At 44.2% G+C, this 23211-nt stretch overlaps 1 long non-coding RNA gene and 1 pseudogene across 5 annotated transcripts in view; one reads left to right on the top strand and one right to left on the bottom strand.

Annotated features, from left to right (window-relative positions):
* Positions 1 to 22922, top strand: part of LOC130272935 (uncharacterized) — a 32459-nt gene extending 9537 nt beyond the window's left edge. Inside the window, exons 2-5 of one of the 5 annotated variants that reach the window (XR_008843794.1) lie at positions 1208 to 1327; positions 10938 to 11027; positions 12242 to 12409; positions 22056 to 22233. This is a non-coding gene — a long non-coding RNA (uncharacterized LOC130272935). Of the gene's footprint in view, positions 1 to 1207; positions 1328 to 10937; positions 11032 to 12241; positions 12410 to 22055; positions 22234 to 22702 lie in introns of those variants that run through there. The other 4 variants (XR_008843792.1, XR_008843796.1, XR_008843793.1 and 1 more) reach the window with 4 other exon arrangements.
* LOC130274650 (U2 spliceosomal RNA) lies at positions 17644 to 17769 on the bottom strand (annotated as a pseudogene).
* Positions 22923 to 23211: the final 289 nt, after the last annotated feature.

The following is a 23211-nucleotide window of genomic DNA, read 5'->3' as shown; positions in this document are numbered from 1 at the left end:
CATTACCAAAAGAATACCTTCACAGAGTGTTAAAGGATACTGTCTCTAGTAGTTCAGCGGTTCTCTGACGTAATACAGCAGTCAATTATTCATATAGCGTAGATGAAAGGAACGTCGGCAACTCACCAAATCTTTTTTCTTTATTACAAATACTCACAAATTACATACATGTAACGGGATGGACGGGTCCAGGGGGGGGGGGGGTACAGTAGGCAACAGCGGCCGTTGTTTCGCACTGGTGTTGTGCTTCGTCGGGCCTCACAATGAATGGACTTCACAGGGATTAGATTATAAATAGGTGTGTGATTCATGGGACCTATCACCAACTAAGAACCTTCACCACGTGATCTAAAAAATGTAACAGGTAAAGAGTAGGAGGGGCTTTGTATGAAGGGGGATTAGGACATAATGAATTGATATAGAATATTCTTAAAAGCATACTGCTAAATCTATCTTATCATTCATGCCTAATTCACGCCTAAAACTCAAGCTACAGGACCGTTAGGCATGAATGATAAGAAAGATTTAGCAGTATCTCCGGCTCTGCCATAGAAATGCATGGAGGGGCGTATCGGCCGCAGCTTCGTGCTGTGGTCGAAAACGCTCGTTTCATGCAGGGAATCGGGGCTCCATTTGGGAGATCGCGGGGGGCCCCAGCGGTCGGACCCCCCGCGTAGAATATTCTATATCCTTAGGATAGGGGATAATTTGTACATCCCAGAGTTCTCTTTAATGGCCTATAGCGAAGGGTCGGCCAACATAGTTCAGTTAAGATTCATCAGAGCTATAACTAATATCACTACTGTGAAAAGGTCACACAACATAGTTATATAAAGCATATGGTTAATAATAATAAGAGGCCATGAAGTTCAACCTAAAACCTTACTTTGTAGATTCAGTGTGCAATTGTTTTTCTTTTGTGATTGCAAAAATCCTATTTCCTTTTATGGCAACATTTAATCTCTTACATCAAAATAAAATGTAAAACACTGCATGTGTGAACTTGATCTAATTAATTCATCTAATATTGTATCATCTGCTGCCGTATGTCCAGGATGTAGAGGAATGTGTCCACCTCTGGATGACCAGAAGTTTGTGAATGACATGCATGCAACACACGAGTTCATCCAGTCTGAGCCTCCACATATCCTCCACGTCCCTCCCGCCTCTCCCTGACTTTTCCCTTTTTGTCCACATCCATTTCCAGGAACTCAGGAGTGACATTGCGTACAGTCATCCAGCTCTCCAAAGAAACCAGTAAACATGCAAAAGATCAGAGCCGCCCACATCTCAGCCCTCGTGTCTCTATGAACCAATCTGGAGTCAGGTAGTAGAGAGATTGGTGGAAAAACAACAATTTGCTCTAGAAGTTAAGAAAAAAAATGAGAAATGCTGATTTCCAGCAGATTTTTTGCTTGCTGGGAGGAGTTTACACTCAGTTTGCTGTCAATGAATGTGTAACATTTTGGAGGTTTAGAAGCTTTGTTATATGAGACAAATTTTTTGTTATCATTTGTACACATTTCCATATTCTTATCGTAAACTAATAATCTCTTAACCACAATCCTATTGCCTAAGAAACATATAATCTACATTGCTTAAAAACATAAAGGGAACACTTAAACAACACAATGTAACTCCAAGTCAATCCCACTGTCCACTCAGGAAGCAACACTGATTGACAATCAATTTCACATGCTGTTGTGCATATGGAACAGACAACAGGTGGAAATTATAGGCAGTTAGCAAGACACCCCCAATAGGAGTGGTTCTGCAGGTGGTGACCACAGACCACTTCTCACTGCTTCCTGGCTGATGTTTTAGTCACTTTTGAATGCTGGAGTGAGACGCAGTATACAACCCACACAAGTAGCTCAGGTAGTGCAGCTCATCCAGGATAGCACATCAATGCGAGCTGTGGCAAGAAGGTTTGCTGTGTCTGTCAGCATAGTGTCCAGAGCATGGCACTACTAGGAGACAGGCCAGTACATTAGGATACGTGGAGGAGGTCGTAGGAGGGCAACAACCCTGCAGCAGGACCGCTACCTCTGCCTTTGTGCAAGGAGGAGCACTGCCAGAGCCCTGCAAAATGACCTCCAGCAGGCCACAAATGTGCATGTGTCTGCTAAAACGGTCAGAAGCAGACTCCATGAGGGTGGTATGAGGGCCCGACGTCCACAGGTGGGGTTTGTCCTTCAGCCCAACAACGTGCAGGACGTTTGGCATTTGCTAGAGAACACCAAGATTGGCAAATTCGCCACTGGCGCCCTGTGCTCTTCACAGATGAAAGCAGGTTCACACTGAGTACATGTGACAGAGTCTGGAAACGCCATGGAGAACTTTCTGCTGCCTGCAACATCCTCCAGCTTGACCGGTTTGGCGGTGGGTCAGTAATGGTGTGGGGTGGCATTTCTTTTGGGGGCCGCACAGCCCTCCATGTGCTTGCCAGAGGTAGCCTGACTGCCATTAGGTACCAAGATGAGATCCTCAGACCCCTTGTGAGACCATATGCTGGTGTGGTTGGCCCTGGGTTCCTCCTAATGCAAGACAATGCTAGACCTCATGTGGCTGGAGTGTGTCAGCAGTTCCTGCAAGAGGAAGGCATTGATGTTATGGACTGGCCCGACCGTTCCCCGACCTGAATCAGATTGAGCACATCTGGGACATCATCTCTTGCTCCATCCACCAATGCCGCGTTGCACCACAGATTGTCCAGGAGCATGCCTAGGCGTTGTAGGGAGGTCATATGTTCACGTGGAGGCCACACACACTACTGAGCCTCATTTTTACTTGTTTTAAGGACATTATACCAAAGTTGGATCAGCCTGTAGTGTTGTTTTCCACTTTGATTTTGAGTGTGACTCCATATCCAGACCTCCATGAGTTGATAAATTTGATTTCCATTGATAATCTTTGTGTGATTTTGTTGTCAGCACATTCAACTATGTAAAGAAGAAAGTATTTCATACGATTAGTTCATTCATTCAGATATAGAATGTGTTATCTTAGTGTTCCCTTTATTTTTTTGAGCAGTTTTACCCTGTGCCATAAAAAGTACATTGGAGGCAGGGGAAGAACTGTATCTCTTTGAGACCAATAGTAAATTAGCATGGAAGAAACTTACAAAGTATATATATATATATATATATATATATATATATATTTATATATTTTTTTTCTCACTATGTATCTCAAAGTTGAGGTATACCTATGATGAAAATTACAGGCCTCTCTCATCTTTTTTGAATTTTGTTTATTGAACAGATCCAAAGTATTACATTGACACAAATGATCAAGCAAAACAATAAGGCAACTGCCTGGTAGGCCAAAATATAGAACGGGTCAGAAGGAACAGATAGCAACACAATGCAGAACAATAAAATCGGTATGCTAAGATAACAAGAAATCTGGAAGCAGAGTGGTGGATAGCCCTCCCCATTGCCAGGACAGGGCTGCAGAGAAAACAGGAAAAAGGAGCAGGGTATGCAAGGAGTAAGGGTAGCCCAGGCAATGAGGCAGGGGAGCAAGAGATGATGCCATGTGTCATATGTCATAGCATATGTCATAGCAAACCTAACAGGAAAATAACAAAGAAAACATGGAAGAGACAATGAGAAAGCACAAAGAAAGAAGTCACATAAGGGAAGGACCAGACATAAAGACACTAGACAGGGGAACCCAGCCAGGGCAGAAACTGTCAAGACACCGAACCGTAAGTGGAGGCGCCGGGGAAGGCAGAGCAGATCCAGGTATAACAACTGAGCGGGGCAGAGAGGCATTAGCACAAAAGTCGGTATCCAGGGGAGGAACAGAAGGTAGACCACTGAAGCCAAGTAGCAAGGGATTTCTTATATTTCACTTGCACCATAGGGAACATATAGAGTAGAGCAGCCTTCAGACTGGAGGGGACCTGGACCCCTGTCACTTCCTGGACCACCTGAAAAACCGACCTTCAAAAAGATGAAAGTTTGGGACAACTCCACCAAATATGCGTCATAGTAGCCTCCTCACCACCACAGCGCCAACAGGTGCTCAGTACGGAGGGGTACGAATGATGAATTGTCATCATGACCCGGTACCAACAAGATACCAACACGATAGGATCTTATAACTCGTCTCCTGAGATTTAATAGCAATGAAAGCCTTATGGGTCAGGAAGAAGCACCGAGACCATTGATCCGGTGGAATTGTTTTGCCTAACTCGGCCTCCCAGGCACGACAGAAGGTCGCGAGGGATTCCGATCTGAGAGACTACAGTAAGCCATAGATAATGGAAATGGAGTGACGAGGGTACGAGGAGGTCAAAGATTAACGTTCAAATGGCGTCAAGCTATGGTGTAAGGTAAAACGCTCAGGGAGGCCAGAGTAAAAATGTTGTAGCTTGAGGTATGCAAAAGGAGCACGTTTAGATAGCGGGCGATCTCCCAACAGAACATCCAGGGGCTTGAGTGTAACACCAGCCAGGACATGATGAAAACGAAAGGGATTGGATAAGGTAGATCCAAGAAAACCACCATTAAGGGAAGACCCGTGTGGAAACTGGATTGTCAGAGATAAGGAGAAGGTGCCCCCCCCCCGGTCAATAAGGCAAGCTTCATGTCTTGTATTGTATAGGGCAGCTAGAGTGTGTCGGCTTGTAAAAGATGTGGGGAGGCGGTCCTGAGACACCGAGGACCAAGTCCATGGCAGGGTGGAGAGTGCTTTAGGGCAGATATCCTGAGCTAGATGAGTGTAGAGGAGTTATTATGGAACATGTCGAGGACACGCGCATGTTACATAATACATACGGCAATCGGGGAGACCAACCCCTCCAAGCAGTTTGGGACGAGTCAAAGTAAGTCTTTTCAGCCGAGGACGAGCAGAGGCCCACACAAAGGAACCAAAGCACTCCTGTATTTGCCGCCAATACAGAGAGGGAATATGGAGGGGAATTTTCTGCAGTAAATAAAGCAGGCGAGGCATCAAGGTCATTTTAAGTATGCTAACTTGGCCGAACCAGGAGAAATCTTTGCGGCTCCTGGACTCCAAGTCCATTTTGAAGTTCGCCAACGGGTGAAAAATTTGAAGAAACTAAGCGAGAGAGATCCAGAGGGATTTAAGTCCCTAGGTATGTAATGCCGCCACTAGGCTAGCCAAACTGGAAGGCGGATTTAAGGGAAGTTACTGTACGACCAGGAAGGAAACATTAAGTGCTTCTGACTTAGAGAAATAGATTTTAAAATTGGACCAGGCACCAAACTCAGCCAGGCAAGACATTAAGCATAGGAGGGACACCAGCGGATCAGTGATATAGACCAGAAGGTCATCTGCAAAGGCAGAGCATTTGTATGTACAGTCCCCGATTGCCACACCGTGGATATCCGGGTCCGCTCTTATACTAGTCAGAAGATATTCCATTAACAGGATGTACAGAAGAGGGGGCAGCCCTGTCTGGTGCCATTGTGGATTGAAAACAGAGTGGAAAGGGAACCATTTATTTTTAAGTGGGCCATAGGGGCGTGGTATAATGCTAGAATTTTAGCAGAGATTTTGGAGCCTAAGCCTACATGCTGTAAGGTTTGTGCCAGGGAGGACCAGGAGATACGATCAAAGGCCTTTTTGGCGTCTAGTGAGAGTATCATGAGGGGTATCTTATGAGACTGCGCATAATGCATATTGTCTAAAGTTTTCATCGTGTTATCCCTGGCTTCCCTCCCCGGCACAAACCCCACTAGGTCTGAATGAATAAGCATGGGGAGAGTACCGTTCAGTATATTGGCTAGAAGTTTAGAGTAAATTTTGAGGTCAACGTTCAGCAAGAATATTGGTCTATAACTACCACAGGATCAAGGATCCTTCCCAGGTTTGGGCAGCACTACCACATGGGCCATGTTTAGGGCAGGGGGGAGTCAGGAGAAATGGAATGGTTCTGGTAAGATCAGCCATGCAAACCGTATCTAAAAGGAGGAACTCGTTCAACCGCCACAACCATTTGGACTTAGGAATAGAAGCTGGAGGGAACAGAAGACCGGGGCATGATCCGACCAGAGGATGTTACCTATCGCAGTGCTAGACAACCAAGAAAGGGCATTTACAAGGTTTATTCCGGATTGAGGAAGTGCGTCAGACGCACGAAACAACTTGTCCTGACTAGTACCGTCCTCCATCACCGCTCCGCCGCCTGCTACTTGCGAGATGTTTCTCCGCTATGAATAAACACATCCCTGCTTGGTAAATTCCGTCTACTGTTTAAAGGGGTACTCCTGTGGAAACCTTTTTTTTGTTTTGTTTTAAATCAACTGGTGCCAGAATGTTAAACAGATTTGTATATTAGAGCAGGTAGAAAGAGTATGAGTCCGGCACTGCTATGCAGGTGAAGGCAGTTTACTGGATAATAGGCATCCGCTTTCTCAGGTATGGGTAGAGACTGAACGGTGTGTGCTATGTCGGGGTGCTGGTTAGAGAAGGCACATATCGCTTGACACAATCGGGACAATGTAGAGAAAACCGCACTCACCCGATCAACGTGCACAGATTCTTTATTCCGTTGGACATCAACATAGAACACAGGAGGACTTATGGTCGGCAGGAACGCCAGGGAACAGGAGGTGTTGTTACAGCTGTTTCACGGGAACACAGCCCGCTTCGTCAGACTACTAGATTTGTATATTACTTCTATTAAAAAATCTTTAACTTTCCAGTACTTGCACCATAAAGCAAACCATTTCCTCAGTAGTATACAGACCGTATACTACAGAGGAAATGGTTTTCTTTTTGGAACACAGAGCTCTCTGGTGACATCATGACCACAGTGCTCTCTGCTGACATCTCTGTCCATTTTAGGAGCAGCATATGTTTTCTATGGGGATTTTCTCCTACTCTGGACAGTTCTTAAAATGGACAGAGATGTCAGCAGAGAGCACTGTGGTCATGATGTCAGCAGAGAGCTCTGTGTTCCAAAAAGAAAACCATTTCCTCTGTAGTATTCAGCAGCTAATAAGTACTGGAAGGATTAAGATTTTTTAATAGACGTAATTTACAAATCTGTTTAACTTCCTGGCACCAGTTGATTTAAAAAAAAAAATAGTTTTTCACGGGAATCCTTGTTTAGGGGCATAAGCATTAATGAGGGTGAAGGCCCTCTCTCTCATCTTTTTAAGTGGGATAACTTGCACAATTGGTGGCTGACTAATTACTATTTTTTACCCACTGTGTATATATATATATATATATATATATATATATATATATATTTGGGACCCTACTCATTTTATTGATAACAGCAATTTAGTTTCAAAAGTGCAAGCAGACTGTCTTTTTCTTTGGGTCCCTCTTTTTTTCTAGTGAAAGTCCTGGCCACCTGGCGGTGGAGGGAGCTAAACTGGTTCCATTTAAAGGGTAAAATTGCTTGACGATCTATCCTCAGGATAGGGAATCAGTATCAGATTGGTGGATTGCTGACACCGGCCACCCTAACAATCATCCAGAACCATGGTACTCACATACTAACTATATGATCGCGGGGGTCCGACTGCTGGGACATCCCTGTGATCTCCAAAATGAGAAACAAAGTCTTCCCTCGCATATGCTGTTCATTCTCTATGGGAACTGCCAAAGATAGCTGAGTACAGTTCGGCTGTCTTTGGCAGTTCCCATAGAGAATGAATAGAGTAGTGATCCCACATTCTCAGAGGAGACTTGGTTCCCCATTCTGAAGATTGTGGGGTTGGGGGGGGGGGAGATAAGACCTCACGTGATCGGATAGGGGATAGATAACTTTATGGGCAACCCGGTTTAAGTGAGTTTGCACAGCAGTTCCCTGCAGAACTACAGTAGGTAGCTGTGGGCCTCTTTGTAGAGAAAAACCCGTGAAGGAGGCGCAGCGCTACAGCTGTATTCTCTACAACTGTGATGACATATACTTGCAATATACCATCACTTCATGAGATAGAAATGCTCCCTTTAAAAGGGTCATCTAGCCTTATGAAACTGATGGCCTATCCTCAGGATAGACTGTTCATGTTAGATTTGCTAGGCCAAGAGAAAAGCTAGGGCATCTACTAATGCTACAAAACTGAGGTGCGGCACTAAAAAGGTAAGGTATTCAGAGAGGTACAAAACACTGGGGGTGCACAGCTTATAAAAGACAGTAGTTCAATGCAGGTATATAGTAGAATAGCTGAAAGTGTCACTCACCGAATAAGTTAAAACTTTAAAATTTATCAGAATGGCAATAATAAAAGCACTGTGTTAAAATGAGGCTTGGTTTTGAGTAGGAACGCGGCTTGGTGAAGTGAAGTGAACAGACAATAGTAAAAGAGCATATCTAAATGCAAAAATACAGTTAATATGTAGGTAATGAGTTAAAGGGGTTATCCAGGAAAAAACTTTTATATATATATACTTTTTTATACATCAACTGGCTCCAGAAAGTTAAACAGATTTTAAAATCACTTCTATTAAAAAATCTTAATCCTTTCAGTACTTATGAGCTTCTGAAGTTACGGTTGTTCTTATCTATCTAAGTGCTCTCTGATGACACGTGTCTTGGGAATCGTTCAGTTTAGAAGCAAATCCCCATAGCAAACCTCTTCTAAACTGGGTGGTTCCAGAGACGTGTGTCATCAGAGAGCACTAAGACAGAAAAGAACAACCTTAACTTCAGAAGCTCATAAGTACTGAAAGGATTAAGATTTTTTAATAGAAGTAATTTACAAATCTGTTTAACTTTCTGGAGCCAGTTGATATTTAAAAAAAAAGTTTTATCCTGGATAACCCCTTTAATAATTCTTTTACATATGTATACCTATATGTGTAAATGTTTGTGCTTATTATAAACTATATTTTAACTGTATTTATGCATTTATATATTCTTTATTAATATTTTCTGTTCACTCCACAGAGCCAAGCCTCATTCTTACTCAAAACCAAGCTTCATGTTACCAAAGTGCTTTTATTATTGCCATTCTGATAATTTATTTACATTTTTCCTTCCATTTTGGGTTTTATAATTTGTGTTACTATGTATGTACATATATGTATGTTCGTTTTTGTGTGTTTCATTATTAAGTGCACTTTACTGTTTGGCCCCCCACATCCTGGGTGCCATTTTGTGTTGTTATTTGTGATTTATCAAAACCTTTGCAGAGGAAAAGTTGACCATTTGCCCATAGTAACCAATCACATTGCTTCTTAATTTTTTTTAAACAACCCTGAAGAATAAAGGAAGCTATCTGGTTGCTATGAGCACCTGGTCAACTTTTCCTCTGCAAAGGTTTTGATAAACCTCCCCCCATATTAAGTTTCACATCAGTAAAAAATCGAGTTCTTATGTTTGTCTGCCGTAATGCATATACAGGGATCAGGTCACCTCTGTCAGGGTGTGTCAGTGTTGTTTGCCAGAATATTATTAGGACTTTGCCAGTTGCATTTCCTGATATAGAAAAGTGGGACAAAGGTAAAGCATAAGACTTTGTAGTGTTCTGTCCTTCAGATAACACATGCAATGAAAAACAATGCCCAGGTAATTCAAGGAAACACGTTTTCTAAGGCCTCTTTCACACTGCCGTTGCTCCCCATCAAGAACGGCTGTCAAAGCCTCTTTTTATTTTTTATCCCAGACTTTAAAGGGGTTCTCCGGTGCTTACACATCTTATCCCCTATCCAAAGGATAGGGGATAAGATGCCTGATCGCGCAGGGTCCCGCCGCTGGGGACCCCCGCGATCTCGCACGCAGCACCCCGCTCTCATCAGGCCCCGGAGCGAACATCGCTCCGGGTCTGATGACTGCCGATCACAGGGCCGGAGTATTGTGACGTCAAAGTCCCGCAGCTGGGGATGTCCGTGATCATGTACGTGGCACCCCGTTTGTAATCAGTCCCCGGAGCGTGTTCGCTCCGGGTCTGATTACGGGCGACTACAGGGCCGGCGGCGTGTGATGTCACGCCTCCGCCCCCATGTGACATCATGCTCCGTCCCTCAATGCATGCCGACGGGAGGGGGCGGAACTCCCGCGATCAGGCATCTTATCTCCTATCCTTTGGATAGGGGATAAGATGTGTAAGCACCGGAGAACCCCTTTAAGGACCATTCTCATGATGGAGAGCAACGGCAAATAACGGGTCTCGGCGCCGTTATGAATAGCAATGGAAAAAGACAGCACATGCAGTAATTTTTCTCCCGCTATTCTGCCCGGCTCTCCTGGCGGCCATCACACTGCCGTGCACTAACAGCAGTGTGAAAGAAGCCTTAGTAATACATTCCTTTTCATAGTGATACAGATCACAGTCTGCAGGACCCTTGAAAAGTAGAGAAAATGTTAAACTCAAACTCAGGATCATAACTTGGTGGCTTTCATTAGTTGTGGGATGCCCACATGGATTTTGCATCAGGCCTTGGAATTTAAAGCTACAACGCTGGTTCAGCATACAAAGCCGAAGTAAAAGTGCCATAGGGTTGTTAAAGTGGTACTCCGGTGGAAAACTTTTTTTATTTTTTTTTTAAATCAACTGATGCCAGAAAGTTAAACAGATTTGTAAATTACTTCTATTAAAAAAAACCTCAATCCTTCCATTACTTATTTGCAGCTGTATACTACAGAGGAAATTATTTTCTTTTTGGATTTATTTTCTGTCAGGACCACAGTGCTCTCTGCTGACACCTCTGTCCATGTCAGGAACTTTCCAGAGCAGGAAAAAAAATGGACAGAGGTGGCAGCAGAGAGCACTGTGGTAATGACCGAAAAGAAATCCCAAACGAAAAGAATTTCCTCTGAAGTATACAGCCGCTAATAGGTACTGGAAGGATTAAGAATTTTTAATACAAGTAATTTATCGATCTGTTTAACTTTCTGGCAGCAGTTGATTTAAGAAGAAGAAAAAGTTTTCCACCGGAGTACCCCTTTAAACTAAAAGGGGCAAACAACAAGTCTGCTAACCAATTGGTCCCTTACCTTTTAGGTGTGACTGTGATGTGTAGGCAAAGACAGCCAGGAATTAGCATAGTTCCAGTTGACAGAAGGCACTGGTAAACATGGCATGGCTGCTGTGGTAGGTAAGGTTGCTTTTGACTTTGACACTCTGTTAGTGCTTTTATTTTGTACTGTATGACAGTATTTTTCAAACATTTTAAACTGATGCAACACGCTTTATCCTTAAACAGATATTGGCACATTGTAGTGTTTTCCAACCGGTGTGTCTTCTGCTGTTGCAAAAAGACAACTCCCATCATACCTGGACAGCCAAAGGCACATTGCTTGGCCATATGTTTGTGGGCCAGCCTGTGCTTGTCTTCGCTCACAGTAGAGGCCTTAAAGGGGTACTACCGTGTTGACAACTTATCCCCTATCTAAAGGATAGGGGATAAGTTGCCTGATCGCACAGGGTCCCGCCGCTGGTGACCCCCGCAATCTTGCACGCTGCACCCCGCTCTCATCAGGCCCCGGAGCGAACATCTGCTCCGGGTCTGATGACGGGGCCGGTGATCTTGACGTCACAGCTCCGCCCCCGTGTAACGTCACGCTCCGCCCCCTCAATGCAAGTCTATGGCAGGGGCGAGACAGCTGTCACATGGGGCGGAGCTGTGACGTCACAGTACTCCGGCCCTGTGATCGGCAGTCATCAGACCCGGAGCGATGTTCGCTCCGGGGCCTGATGAGAGCGGGGTGCTGCGTGTGAGATCGCGGGGGTCCCCAGCGGCGGGACCCTGCGCTATCAGGCAACTTATCCCCTATCCTTTAGATAGGGGATAAGTTGTCAGCACGGTAGTACCCCTTTAAGACTGTAAAAAGCTCATGAAAATCCCCCCTCTTCCAATTGCGCTGTTGGTTCAGGTTCATAGCCTAGGCTTAGCACAGTATCCTGCCCCATGCTCTCAACACAGCTGCTTTGATGGAGGGGGATTTTGCCAGTGTTATAGGCAGGTCTTTGTGTAGAAGGTGTTACAGAGGAAAATGTATGAGTGGAGGTTATGTATTGACCTGGGCACTGTGGATTTAATGAACTGCCGAAATGCCCTTGAACCATGCACAGGTATGTCAATAATGTTATACATTAATGTACAGTATGGCCCTGGATGTAAATAACCGAGACCCTACTGGCGCAAGTTTCTACACAGAACACAAAAATTCTGATACATTGCTTGTATAAGTTCTGGCAACAATCTGATATTTATGGGAATTGTATCTTTGGTTGGACGGACATCCTCTTATCTCCTATCATCCTTAGAAACTATTTTATGTCTATATTTACACATTTGACAACAGGCACTCGATCTAACATGTGCGGTGGCAGCTTGACCACCTTCCCATGTTTCCTGTGTGACGAAACAAGGATCAGTCATGATTATCATTTGTTTATTGGACAACAAGTTACACCAGACAGCAAGTTATCACCTCCGTCTATTGATATAAATATTCAGTTAGAAAAACAAGGTGGGTGTAGAGAGTTGTTAGATAAATGCACAGGTTTGGGGTATCCTAATTTTGCAGTGGGGCCCTATGTGCTTGGTAATAACACTGACTACTTGCCAGGCAAGGCTTTTTACAAAACTCAAAAAAATAATCCTTAAAGGGGTACTCCACCCCTAGACATCTTATCCCCTATCCAAAGCATAGGGGATAAGATGTCTGATCGCAGCGGTCCCGCCGCTGGGGACCCCCGCAATATAGCATGCGGCACCCACCTGTTTCTGCTCCGGAAGCGCTGGAGGGTCTGGGTCCCGACCACCGGAACGGAAGTCTGTGAAGTCACGACCCCCGTGTGACGTCACTCCCCGTCCCCTCAATGCAAGTCTATGGGAGGGGGCGTGACCCTCCCATAGACTTATATTGAGGGGACGGGGCGTGAAGTCACACGGAGACGGAGTCGTGACGTCACGGACTTCCGTTCCGGTGGTCGGGACGGTCGTCACGCCCCCTCCCATAGACTTGCATTGAGGGGGCGGAGACGTGACGTCACTGACTTCCGTTCCGGTGGTCGGGACCCAGACCCTCCAGCGCTTCCGGAGCAGAAACAGTTGGGTGCCGCATGCTATATTGCGGGGGTCCCCAGCGGCGGGACCCCCGCGATCAGACATCTTATCCCCTATCCTTTGGATAGGGGATAAGATGTCTAGGGGTGGAGTACCCCTTTAAAATGAGTTACTATTATGATCTATGCACACATGCAGTCAAATCGTGGTTTATTGTATTAAATTGCAATCTGCCCTAACAGAGAGCTGAGCAAATCACACAACACTGAGCCTCTCAGCTAAGTAGGGAAAAGGTCACACTGAGCTGTTCATGAAGAGACAATGGAAAACACATATATTATTTGGCTACCATTTACACTGGCTGATATTGGGCAATTTTACACAGTATAGGCGTATTTCTGCGGCAGTATTATGACCGCAATTTCCAGCCCAACTGCTGGTCTAATGACCTGAATTAACATATTGTAGATCCCTATGATGATTGTTTGTTTGGGTCATTCTAACCTTGGTCAAGCTGGGTGCCTATAACAGGGATGCAGAAAGGTGACTGTATTGTATTAAGCTTGTCCCTAGGTGAAGCAGATAATTACACTGTGCAATGCTCGATTCTACACATAATTTTCTGCCATACCATAGGAAACTGCCATTTTATCCAATGAGATGCTTTGTTGTTGTTTTTTTCACAATAAGCAATTGTAACATAAATTATGCTGTCCGTAGTTCTGCACAATATAGTTTTCCATATTAATATCAAAACATCTGTCTGTAAAATAAATATGCAAGGTGCAAAAACAAGGTGGGGGATGGAAAGCTTGCAGACATGCAAGAGAGCTGGATGAGGGGGTATAATCAGGATACAGCTATACATAGTCAGTGTGGTGTGACCAATAACCACTGCAGCATGCAGTCCCAACGCAAATCTCTACTGTATTTTAAATTGATTGTAAATGACTGCACAACTTTGCAGGTAAATTGTAGTTTTACGCATGTTTACCAATTAATTTCAAAACTGCATCAATTTGCAGTAAAACTGTATGCCAGCATGGTTTTAGGCACCATTGGCATTCTATCACCTGCTTCATTTAGGTTGTACCCTAATTTTGCCATGGAGCTCTGTGTTTCATGCAGTGGCACTAATTCCTAATTAGACAGTCATAACTGGTGATGGGGCTCCTGTTCAAATCTCCTGGCAACTTTGTAGCCCAAAACTACAACGATCAGGACACAGATTTACAGCAAATCGGGATACGAACATGCAAGTCTATGGGACATCTGAATCTTAATCGCTGCAGTCTCGGTCAAGTTTTGGGCTATGACATTGAGATTTAAACAGATATCCTGCTGCCAGACCATCCTCGGAATTATTCTTTAAATTTGTGAAATACACAGCAGAAATTCACGGCTAGCCTCAGGTAATTTTACTCTTTTTTGACTTAGGGTATGTTCACACTTCGGAATTCCCTCGGAATTCCATGAGTGAAATTCCGCACAGTCGTTAGCATCTGTGTGAATGGGTCTTCCGCGAGACCCGTTCACACTGCGGAATTTCAGCGGCGGACAATTCCGCCGCTGAAATTGTTCAACGCAAAGAAAGAACATGTTAATTCTTTGCACGGAAGTCCGCGAACACTGCACAGCCGTCAATGGTGACGTCGCAGTAGATTCAGCTACAAATTGGTAGTGTGAACATACCCTCAGAGTATGTTCACAAGATGGAATTTCTCCACATGGTAACAAGGCTACTAATATTTGAGTCACAGCTAAATGAAAGTGCAGCTTACGTGCCGCAACACAACCATAATCACTTTCCTTAGCTGTGACACAGGAACTGCAACACTGTTTTATGACCGTGCATCGCATCGCGGCACTGTGTACTCCGCCTCATGCGCACAAGTTTTTCATTGGTTTTTAATATTTGTAAGAATCCTTTTTCATAGCGTTTTTGTGGGTGTTTTATTTTGTACATGCATTTTTGTGAAGTTTTTAAAGTGCTATGGGAAAGATGACTGAAAAACCACCATACAATGCCACAAAAAACAAGCACATTGAGTATTTTATATTATTATAATTTTTTTTTTTTTAATTAGTTTTAAACTTGAAAGGAACATTTGGCAGCAGTGATTTAAAAAAAAAAAAAATGTTGCAAAAATGCTGCAAAATGCTGTGTGTGACTCCAGCCTATATGATAGACTGCAGCCTCCTTCCTGTTGTTCTTACAAGGAGCTGCGCACACTCAGCTATATCAATCAGTGCAGGGCCCTACAGCTAAGTAGGGGAAAGGTCACACTGAGCTGTTTATGAGAGACACAATAAGAAGTACAGCGTGAACATATTTCCTGCACTACTTCACTGCCACCGAAAACAAAATTCTGTACTGTTATAGTAATCCCTGTCAGTCATGAACAGATTCCAGAAGTGTCTTCTGAGCTCTGCGCTGAATCAGACGTAAGAGATGTTCCCGATGCCGCTTAAGTGTTTACTGCAGAACTTTCCATGATATGATAGTGACCATCTTGATAACAAAGTGCCACTTAATAAACAGACGTAGTTAGTGAAGAGGAAAAAAAACGACATTACAGGCAACTCAGGACAAACAACAATTTGACATCAGATTAGCTGCTTTTTATGATGCCATATCTTATATTACCGTACAAGGGTGTACGTACCATAGTGGCAGACCATGCATGTGGCCCTTGGTTAGAAACTGTGCAGCACGCATTTCTCCAAGGAATTAGAAATAAACACCAGGCTTTCCTTTCGAGAGACAAAATCAGATGCCATAATAGTAGACCCATATCGATATTTGGTGTCCCTTTTCTTCTATGTACGCCATTGTTTCTGAATAAGAAAGGTTGCAGTATAAAGTTGGCAATACATTTTATAAAGCTGATGGCTGAACAACAATCATTTGGTAGACATTTCTCCCAATCTCCCCATACACATACATGCTTGGTTTTGCAGAGCATGTGCAATATCTCACATTATTGTAATTATTTTATTATACCTTTTCATATGTCAACACTGAAGAAATAAAAACTCTGCTACAATGTTAAGTAGTGATTGTACAGCTTGTATGACAGTGTTTAATATTGTGTTCCCTCAAAAAAATTAGCACACAGCCATGTCTAAACCTTGGCAACAAAAGTGAGTACATCCAAATTGGGCCTAATTAACCATTTTCCCTTCCCGGTGTCATTTGAGTCGTTACAAAGTCTCAGGTGTAAATGGGGACCAGGTGTCTTAAATTTTGTGTTGAAGTTCAACATGTCACCAAAAACTCCCTGAGGATCTGAAAAAAAGAATTGTTGCTTAACATAAAGATGGCCTAGGCCAGGCATAGGCAACCTTCGACACTGCAGATGTTTAGGACTACATCTCCCATGATGCAAAGGTTGCCTATGCCTTGTCTAGGCTATGAGAAGATTGCCAAGACCATGAAACTGAGCTTCAGAACAGTGGGCAAGACCATATGGTGGTTTCTCAGGACAGGTTCAACTCAGAACAGGCCTCGCCATGATCGACCAAAGAAGTTGAGTGCACGTGCTCAGTATCATATCCAAAGGCTGTCTTTTGGAAATAGACGTATGAGTGCTGCCAGCATTGCTGCAGAGGTTGAAAGGGTTGGGCTGTCAGCTTGGTCTGCATTACTCTTGTTCCAGAACAAAGCTTTTTCTAAGGGTGAAGCACAAGAAAGCCAACGAACATTTTGCTGAAGACAAGCAGACTAAGGACATAGGTTTTCTAACAGTGCTGGGAAATAATGGTGGCCGCACAAAACATTTCCACTTAGGTGTGTCAAACCTTGTTGCCAAGATTTAGACATTAATGGCTATGTGTTGAGTTATTTTGAAGGGACACAACATTAAAGGGGTACTTCACTGGCCAGCGTTCGGAACATTTAGTTGTGGTATTTAAAGGGGTTGTTCAGGTATGAATAGGATTAAGGATAAGTGTCTGAAGTCTTTGATCTTATCTGGTGATTCTTTTTATAGAGCCGAGGCAAGTGCTCTCTATTACCCAAAGGACAAGAAAAAGTGCAAACGTGTCACACTAAAAAAAATTTCACAAAGGATGCGATCCATCGCTAAGCCCTTCTCCAACAGGAGAGAGTCCCCCCAACAAATGTATCCTTCACCTCCGGGCCAAAAGGCACCTGCAAGGATCCAAGTTCGATGCTCCTTTTCGCCGAAGCTACTAAGGGGCCACAAATACACCTTGCTTCAACCTAGGCATTAACCAAGGTATCAGCAGAGGGGCCGTATACTGATGGCATCTTGACCAAAGCCAAGATGCCCAGGGGTTGCAGGGAGGTGAGGAACCAAATGGCTACACACACCTCCCCTAGACCGCCAGGAGGGACACCCAGAAGGGCTACCGCATCCTGACAAATCCTGTGTACAAAACAAACACGTAAGAGTGGCACAGTGACAAACAAAAAAAATTAATAAGTGGATGAGTCATGTAGCCGGATCTATGAAAAATTTCCCTGATCCTAGCCAGAAAGCCGGGATACCAAGAGTGAGTGCCAAAGGTGAAGAGTTAATGGTACAGTGCTTCCCCTCAGTGGGGAATCCATCCAGTGAGTTTAGGCACCTCAGGGTCACCACTCCCCGAGGCACAAATGTACCTTGGCTCTACACCCCCCAACCTTATGGCCAGACCTGGAGGAAACTGAGCACATCAGAGTAGCCGTTGAGACGGTTCTGTTGCACCATCCCCGGAACGCCCCTGCTCTTCCATGCAGCCATCTATTCCTACCAGTGGACTACCTGATAAGAACAGATACTACACTTCATCTTAGCCAAAAGGCCGAGAAGTGATCTTATCTGGTGATTGGCTGAATGGGCTGTTGCTGCAGAGACCAGTTCATCACGTAAGGTGGGGGCTGAAACGCTCAGAGGTAAGAAACAGGCCTGTTCTGTGGATAGGGGATACATTCTTAATACATTTTTAAAACATGAATTTCAACACTTTTACTGTAGCAAGAATAAATCTACCACTAAAAAGTATGTGTTACATGTGCGGAAACACCATAGATCTGCGGTGAGTTTGGTGAGGGACAATTTCCACCACATATAGGCCGTGCCCATTGTGTTTGCAAATAGCAGGTAAAGCTTTACCCAAAGACAAAAGTAGCTATTGGTGTTGATGAACAGATTGCAGTGGCATCCGATCCAAAAGTATCTCAGACTCATAAGGCAGCAGTGTTATATATGGCACAAATGACAGCCTGTTAAACATTTTGCATTGGTGCCCAAGTTGCTCAAAATGTAAGGATTTGTGTCCTATCTGGCCTGCCCTGTGCACATGAATACGCCACCATTATTGAGCTGTACCAGGTTGTACTTTGTTTAGCTCACCACTGCTTATTAATGTGCAGAAAATAGATGGCTACTTTTGTTAAACTTAGTAGCATGGCCAGCTACTTGCAAGCCATTTTTCCATTTTCTGACACTTTGTGCAAGAAGGCAGTTCTTTTTAGTGCAAATAACTGGAGACACTGTATTGATAAATACGCCCCAAAATGTAATAACCAATGGCGCCACGCAATACTACGATTCCTCTGTAGTGGCCACTTCTTGTGATACAGACATTAAAAGGGTCCTGTGATACAGACATTAACCCCTTCAGGACGGAGCCCATTTTGGCCTTAAGGACCGGAGCGTTTTTTGCACATCTGACCACTGTCACTTTAAACATTAATAACTCTGGGATGCTTTTAGTTATCATTCTGATTCCGAGATTGTTTTTTCGTGACATATTCTACTTTAACATAGTGGTAAATTTTTGTCGATACTTGCATCCTTTCTTGGTGAAAAATCCGTAAATTTGATGAAAAATTTGAAAATTTAGCATTTTTCTAACTTTGAAGCTCTCTGCTTGTAAGGAAAATGGATATTACGAATACATTTTTTTTGGTTCACATATACAATATGTCTACTTTATGTTTGCATCATAAAATTGATGTGTTTTTACTTTTGGAAGACACCAGAGGGCTTCAACGGTCAGCAGCAATTTTCCGATTTTTCACAAAATTTTCAAACTCAGTATTTTTCAGGGACCAGTTCAGGTTTGAAGTGGATTTGAAGGGTCTTCATATTAGAAATACCCCATAAATGACCCCATTATAAAAACTACACCCCCCAAAGTATTCAAAATGACATTCAGTCAGCGTTTTAACCCTTTAGGTGTTTCACACGAATAGCAGCAAAGTGAAGGAGAAAATTCACAATCTTCATTTTTTACACTCACATGTTCTTGTAGACCCAATTTTTGAATTTTTACAAGGGGTAAAAGGACAAAATTTTTACTTGTTTTTGTAGCCCAATTTCTCTCGAGTTAGCACATACCTCATATGTCTATGTAAAGTGTTCAGCGGGCGCAGTAGAGGGCTCAGAAGGGAAGGAGCGACAAGGGGATTTTGGAGAGTACGTTTTTCTGAAATGGTTTTTGGGGGGCATGTTACCTTTAGGAAGCCCTTATGGTGCCAGAACAGCAAAAAAAAAACACATGGCATACCATTTTGGAAACTAGACCCCTCGGGGAATGTAACATGGGATAAAGTGAACCTTAATACCCCACAGGTGTTTCACGACTTTTGCAAATGTAAAAAAAAAAAAAAAATTTTACCTAAAATGCTTGTTTTCCCAATTTTTTTTTATTTTTAAAAAGGGTAATAGCAGAAAATACCCCTAAAAATTTGAAGCCCAATTTCTCCCGATTCAGAAAACACCCCATATGGGGGTGAAAAGTGCTCTGCTGGCGCACTACAGGTCTCAGAAGAGAAGGAGTCACATTTGGCTTTTTGAACGCAAATTTTTCTCTGGGGGCATGCCGCATTTAGGAAGCCCCTATGGTGCCAGGACAGCAAAAAAAAAAACACATGGCATACCATTTTGGAAACTAGACCCCTCGCGGAACGTAACAAGGGGTTAAGTGAACCTTTATACCCCACAGGTGTTTCACGACTTTTGCATATGTAAAAAAAAAAATTTTTTTTTTACCTAAAATGCTTGTTTTCCCAAAAATTTTACATTTTTAAAAAGGATAAAAGCAGAAAATACCCCCCCAAATTTGTAACACAATTTCTCCCGAGTACGGCAATACCCCATATGTGACCCTAAACTGTTGCCTTGAAATACGACAGGGCTCCAAAGTGAGAGCGCCATGCGCATTTGAGGCCTAAATTAGGGATTGCATAGGGGTGGACATAGGGGTATTCTACGCCAGTGATTCCCAAACAGGGTGCCTCCAGCTGTTGCAAAACTCCCAGCATGCCTGGACAGTCAACGGCTGTCCGACAATACTGGGAGTTGTTTTGCAACAGCTGGAGGCTCCGTTCTGGAAACAGTGGCGTACCAGACGTTTTTCATTTTTATTGGGGAGGGGAGGGGGGTTGTGTAGGGGTATGTGTATATGTAGTGTTTTTTACTTTTTATTTTATTTTTTGTGTTAGTGTAGTGTAGTGTTTTTAGGGTACAGTCGCACGGGCGGGGGTTCACAGTAGTTTCTCGCTGGCAATTTGAGCTGCAGCAGAAAGTTTGCGGCAGCTCAAATTTGCAGCCAGATACTTACTGTAATCCTCCGCTCATGTGAGTGTACCCTGTACGTTCACATTGGGGGGGACATCCAGCTGTTGCATAACTACAACTCCCAGCATGCCCGTTGGCTGTCGGTGACTGCTGAGAGTTGCAGTTTTGCAACAACTGTAGGCACACTGGTTATGTATCACTGAGTTTGTGACCTAACTCAGTGTTTCACAACCAGTGTGCCTCCAGCTGTTGCAAAACTACAACTCCCAGCATGTACGGTGCATGGTGTACGGTGACTGCTGAGAGTTGTAGTTTGCAACAGCTGGAGGCACACCGGTCGTGAAACACTGAGTTAGGTAAAAAAAAACTCTGAGTTTCACAACCAGTGTGCCTTCAGCTGTTGCAAAACTACAACTCTCAGCAGTCACCGACAGCCAACGGGCATGCTGGGAGTTGTAGTTATGCAACCAGCAGATGCACCACTACAACTCCCAGCATGCACTTTAGCTGTTTGTGCAAGCTGGGAGTTGTAGTTAGACAACAGCTGAAGGTACACTTTTCCATAGAAAGAATGTGCCTCCAGCTGTTGCAAAACTACAAGTCCCAGCATGCCCATAAGGGCATGCTGGGAGTTGTGGTGGTCTGCCTCCTGCTGTTGCATAACTACAGCTCCCAGCATGCCCTTTTTGCATGCTGGGAGCTGTTGCTAAGCAACAGCAGGAGGCTGTCACTCACCTCCAACGATCCTCGCCGCACAGGTCAGTCCCTCGTCGTCTCCGCCGCTGCTCCTGGGGCCCCGATCCCAACAGGGGCGCCGGGGATCGGGGTCCCCAGCACCCGTGGTGCACATCCCGCACCCGCTCACGTCCTCCGGAAGAGGGGCGGAGCGGGTGCGGGAGTGACACCCGCAGCAGGCGCCCTGATTGGTCGGCCGGTAATCCGGCCGACGAATCAGGGCGATCGTGAGGTGGCACCAGTGCCACCTCACCCCTGCAGGCTCTGGCTGTTCGGGGCCATCAGAGACGGCCCCGAACAGCCAGTAATTCCGGGTCACCGGGTCACTGGAGACCCGATTGACCCGGAATCGCCGCAGATCGCTGGACTGAATTGTCCAGCGATCTGCGGCGATCGCCGACATGGGGGGGCATAATGACCCCCCTGGGCGATATGCCGGGATGCCTGCTGAACGATTTCAGCAGGCATCCGGCTCCGGTCCCCAACCGGCTAGCGGTGGGGGCCGGAATTCCCACGGGCGTATGGATACGCCCTCGGTCCTTAAGGACTCGGGATTCAGGGCGTATCCATACGCCCTATGTCCTGAAGAGGTTAAAGGGGTCCTGTGATACAGACATTAAAGGGGTCCTGTGATACAGACATTAAAGGGGTCCTGTGATACAGACATTAAAGGGGTCCTGTGATACAAACATTAAAGCGGTATTCCAGGGTAAACTAACTTTTAACTATCCTGCCCATTATGAAAAGTTATGTTATTTCTATATTTACTTGCTGCACTGCTCCGCCGCAGATCGTATACTTTTTCTTAGTTCATTAGTTGATATAATTTTATGTAATCAGCCTCCAGGTGTATACGAACTTGACCATATTATGAAGACGTCAAGTGTTAACCTAGATGCACGTAGGCGAGGCAGCTGCTGGGCTTCAGCAGGTCGGGGCACATACAGTGTCAGCTGTTGTTTTCCTCAATAAATATTTTCTGTGTCACGTCTGTAGTCAGAGCTTCTACTTATCATGTCATTACTAGAAGACTTGTTGCAAGTTCATTGTCACTGGAGAACAAAAAAATAATCTTTTTACTAGTCACCATTAACTTATTTTTGAGGAAGCTGTGTTAATTTCACCAAATATCCATGTTGAATCTGCTGCAAAATGTTAATACTGATTTTCCACAAATCCTCAACATTTCCACAACAGAACAAACATGTTGCTGACCGGTGATACAGGCCAACTCCACTGAAATGTTGGAAATCCTAAAAGGAGAGACCTAGACTATAGCAGGAATGTGCTTTGCTTCTGTAGTACAATGGGTTTACAGGTGCGTCATTTAAAAGAGTTTTCCAATGTTAAAATATAAATGCAGCAGAAGCAAATAGCATTGCTTTTCTTTCTGACCTGTTGCTCTGCCCCTACAATGTATTCTCACTACATCTTGGTGGAGAAGTTGCTCAGTACTATAATTCCTAGAATGCATTGCTTTTCCTCAGGTCTTCATCACAACCCTCTCATTCTGCGTACTCCCCTCCCACAGCAATCCCACAAATTCCCCAGCCAGAGCTGATGCTGAAAACTGAACATTTCAATACAACAGTCAGTAAATCTGCAAAACCTGCTGCATACATTCCCTGTCTGTTCCTCTGCCTGTGGGATTGTTCAGCACAAGGCAGCATGTTGTAACCACACATTATTTTCCCCAATAATGTTCAAATAAAGATATATATGTATATGACAGTGAGATGGTTATGTAGCTGTAGGGACTGATCGGAGGTAATGACATCACTCTGGGCAGAGCTTGTACTCAGAGACAAGATCCAGTCCTGCCTCCTGAAACAGCAGAGGATGATGCATTTTCTTGAGAGAGAGGGAAGAGCCAGAGAGCTGATGAGACAAAACCATACTGACAATAAAAGAACTACACAACTTCCTCTCAGGTGAATCACGCAAAAACATGCTAAAGCCCGTATGCTTTGTGACAACACTATATCAGTAAGCTATG

Source organism: Hyla sarda, chromosome 5, assembly GCF_029499605.1.
Source record: "Hyla sarda isolate aHylSar1 chromosome 5, aHylSar1.hap1, whole genome shotgun sequence".
Taxonomy (NCBI): Eukaryota; Metazoa; Chordata; class Amphibia; order Anura; family Hylidae; genus Hyla; species Hyla sarda.
The sequence above is the reverse complement of the archived record's forward strand: the minus strand, read 5'-3'. Positions and strand labels throughout refer to the sequence as shown.